Genomic DNA, 4,334 nt, shown 5'->3' with positions numbered 1-4,334 from the left:
GCTCGCTCTACCTTGTCCCTCCTACGACTCTGCCCTTTGCTAGACAGCCATGGTGTTCTCAAACTGACTCCTGGAAGGAGAATCAAAATGGTGGCTTGTGCTCATCACCAACTACTGTGCTGCTTGTTGCACTCTGGGAAAATGGCCAAAGGCTTTCTGGAATATTCTATTGTGCTTTCCCATCTCCAACACATTTCTTTCGCTTCAGGTTTTGGTTTACAGAAGCATGTTTTGTCTGGATCAGTAGGCAAAGCCAGAACTGTGGGTACTGAGTGAATGGGTATGTGGCAAAGGTGTGAAGGAGACTGGGCCAGCCTTCAGCCTAGTCATTTCTGGAGGTTCTCCCTGTTCAGGACGCTCTTCTCACATCACGTCCAGTGGATCCTGCTGTCCTTTCACTTCCACGTCACTACCACCGACATGTACTCAGGGCTCTTTTTGGAAGAGAAAGTGTGTCTTCCCACACCAAGGGTGGTGTCATGTGACCTTTATGCTCACTGCCTTGGAGAGCAGCTGTGTATAAAAAACAGCAGTCAAGTGGGCCTGGGAGGTAGCTGGCAGGGTACTAAAAGGAAGAGTAATTTATAAGCAGCAAGGAGTTTGAGCTGAAGCACTATTCCATTTTGCGCAGAAAGCCAAGCTGTTCTGCATACCTTGTCATCCAGCCAGGGTGCTCCAATTTGCTCAAGCCCAAGGTGCCTGCCTCCTCCCTCCTCCCCTCTGAGTGGCTCCTTCTCATGTCATTCTTAGTTCCAGGGCTCCCAGCATTCCCAGTGAAGATGTTTGCTACCTCCCAGATGAGCCAGCTGCCCTGTGTTCTTTGCAAATAGCAACCAGGATGAAAATTCTTGCCCACATCATCCAGAAGTCTGCTCCTATCTCCAGTTGTCTCACTGTGCATTATTTCATCCAAACGTACAGTGGCTTAAAACAACTGCTCATTATTTCTCAAGATCCTGTGGCTCAGTGGGCTCAGGGGTGCAGTTCTTCTGTACTGTTCAGGGCTTGTAGGCAGTTTTTGTACTGTGAGCAATGACAGGCAGAGAGTGGCTGGGACACCTCAGTCTTATCTCTGGCTCTCAGAGCTCAGCAGCCTTGACAAGCTTCCTCCTGGTAGTAGCTGCCTTCCTGGCAGTTTTCTAGGAGGGTAGACTCTAGTTGGAAAGTGCCCACTGGGCCCCATGCATGCAAATGTCCTACAGGCCCCAGAGTGTCACATGAGCACTGAGAGCCAAGGGACAGGGGGAGGCCCTCAGTGCCATAGTCTCCTCTTCCCCTGAGAGAGAAGAATGGGGAGGAGCTCATGGCCTGAGGGAGCTTGGTACCTTTTAGTACAGGTTCCACTTCTTGTTCCAGTGGGCGAGGACCAGGGAAGCCGATTAGGACCTTAATCAGAACTGCCTTCTTCTAAGCTATCTGGTGAGACATTGAGTTACTTATTATGGAAAGTGTTCATTTCTTGGTAGGATGTGTGCAGAATTTTTGCCTACATTGGCAGCTGTGCTAAATAATGGATAAGCTTCCTTTTTAAAGTCTAAAGTTCTCCTTGGAAGACCAAAACCATTTGTCTCACAGAGCAAATTCACAGTCAGGCCACTTGTGAGGAGATCAGGAAGGGGAAGGCAGGTGGGAAATGTCTTAGTCCTGGGTGGGGAGTAGGGACAGCTTTTAAAGGCTGGGAACCTTCTCTGTTTTCCCTGACTGACAGTTGTGTTGGGGTAGGAGGGTAGAACTTCCTGAGGAAGACAAGTGGAAAACAAGTGTGTTGTGTCAACCACCTGAGTGTGTGTGTGTGTGTGTGTGTGTGTGTGTGTGTGTGTGTGTGTGACAGCAGGAATGGGAGGGGTAGAAAAGTTCTGGTGAGAAGAAGCTGCTTGCTGCTCCTCATTCCATTGAGACTCTAGGCCTATACTTGCGGACTGAGTTTTCTTATTTTTTGTTTGAAGGAACAGTTCTAGTGTTAAAAGTTTAAAACCATCCAGAGTCCCCGTCCACAAAATCATTTCCAGTGCAAGCTCCCAGTTGCTTATGGGGACACAGAGTGGCAATGGGCCTTGGGTAGTGCCCCACAAGCCTTTGGCAGCCAAGGTGAGAAGGAGCAGGCAGGTGGGAGACAGGCCGAGGTCAGCTCCAGCACTGATATATAAGTCTCTGTCTGGCCCCCTGAGGATCTTGTGCCTCTTACCCAGGGGTGGGCCCAAGTTTACCTAAGGTTGTGAGGGTCAGGGTGGCTCACTGGCAGAGCATTTGCCTCACATGCCCAAAGGCCGTGGGCTTGATCTCAGCACTGAAAAAAAAACATATTATGGTGGTAAGATCAGCAGATGGCAGATCCGGGGCCAGGGTCACTAGGAGAAACACTCCTGGGAGAGTGGGGTATGTTTTCTGCTCCACATCTGATGTCCATTGTTCCTGACAGGTCTCTTTCCAGGTGCTTGGTACCTGGGATCTATTTCGCTACAGCCCTGCAGGTCTGCAAGGTGAAGCCACCTCTTCCAGTCAGGCATGAATGCTTCAGGCCAGCATTCTTGAGGCTCTTACAGCAGCAGGTCCACAGAACCTGTGGACATCCCATCTTGAGGAGTAGTAGCAGGTTGGCCTGAGCTGCAATCTCTGCTTGTGGGAGAAGCTGCTGGCTACAGATGGCACCATCCTTAGCACTTCCCTCTTCTACTCAGTAACCCCATTTATATTAGTTTTTATTGCCATATAATGGATTACCAAAAATTTATCATTAGGAATGGTACCAATGATTTCACTAATCCACATGGCTGACACTGACAAAGGATATACAAACTGCGGTACAGGGTCTCAGGATAAATCCTGAGGGGATTTGATTGACCTTGGCAGATACAAAAGTTACATTTGTTGTTATATAGGTCTTGCTTTATCTTGGTCTTAACCATCCAGCAGAAAAGTATACAAATGAGGTATAAAAAGTAAAGCCATATTAATATGCTGAGCTGTAAAAGGCTCAAGCCAACAACTTCTGACATTGACAGTCCTACAGATAACTCACTACTATTATGAACTACTAGACTATATTGGAATATTTTGCTGAATCCAGGTACCCACAATATTTAAATGACAATGGAATACCCATCTCTGACAAAACTAAACAAAAAAAGGGGATACAAATAAAGGACCATTTTGTATTTGTATATTCAGAATAGTTAGGATAGATATACAGCTACTTTCTCTTAATTCAATGAATAGAAAGATTTGTATTAATAGCATTTGGACAGTATATCATGTCTGTGTCTTGTACTATGAATAATCACTAAGAAGCAACAATATGCAATGTGTTAATTATTTTAAAAAAAGGAAGAAAAAAAAATTATTTCACTAAAAGTTTTGGGGATTAGGAGCCCAGTGCCAGCTTTTGGCTGCCCGACTGCAATGCAGGTATAGCCCTAGGATTCTCTGCTGGTAAGTAACCTGTGCCTACCCACCAAGTTGTGGACAGAGTCCTCTTCCTTGCAGCTGAGCCCCCGGGGCTGGGCATTTTCTGGTTGTCTGGAGGATATACCCTCTGTGATGGTCTTATCAGCAAGGCTATGACCTTTACAGGGAGAGTATGTCACCTTCCAAGAGCCCAGTTCCTTGCTCCTCACTACTGATTGAGGCCTATTCAGGACATTTTTCCCTTATCTGGACTCAAAATCAACTGATTTGGAGCCTTAGGGGCATCTTCCAAGCCCCTCACCTTGCCTTATTCTGTTGACTAGAAGCCAGTTGCTGCCTCTCCTATCCTTGGGCTCAAGGAGACTAAGTTAAGCAGGATGTGCATAATAAGGGAAAGGAATTGCGGGGGCCACTTTGGGTTTCTTCCATACCCTTTTTTGGGGACCTCCAGACTCCAGTACTTTAATCTCTTCTCTAGTGGCTAGCTGGATCCCTCATCTTCACGCTCAACCCCTCTAGGTCTACTTGTTCCTGCCGGTCATCCACGAGTCAGTTTCCACCTCACACATCTAACACAACTCTTCTCCCAGCCAGTGCACAGGGCAGAAATGATTGTATCAAAGACCTCCATAGGGGACAGTGTATTAGTACTATGTAGGGCCCTGCTTTATGTGAAAGAAGTGACCAGTGAGAGGCAGTTTAGAAAGCCATGACCAGTTAGTCATAAAAATGGTGACTTGGATACTGGGAAGGCCACTCTTCATTGTGCTGTGCAGGTGACCATCACTTTGCTGCCCCGGAGGCACTTGCTCACAGGACCATGGGGTCAAGCCTCTCTCTTCCTGTCACCCCAGTGGATAGATGACCTGATGAATATCTGAATTTTTTTCCATAATTTTATTGAGAAACAAATAGCAATGAGACAGTTT

Source organism: Octodon degus, unplaced genomic scaffold (assembly GCF_000260255.1).
Source record: "Octodon degus isolate 3935 unplaced genomic scaffold, OctDeg1.0 scaffold00131, whole genome shotgun sequence".
Lineage (NCBI taxonomy): Eukaryota > Metazoa > Chordata > Mammalia > Rodentia > Octodontidae > Octodon > Octodon degus.
This window is presented reverse-complemented; position numbering follows the sequence as displayed.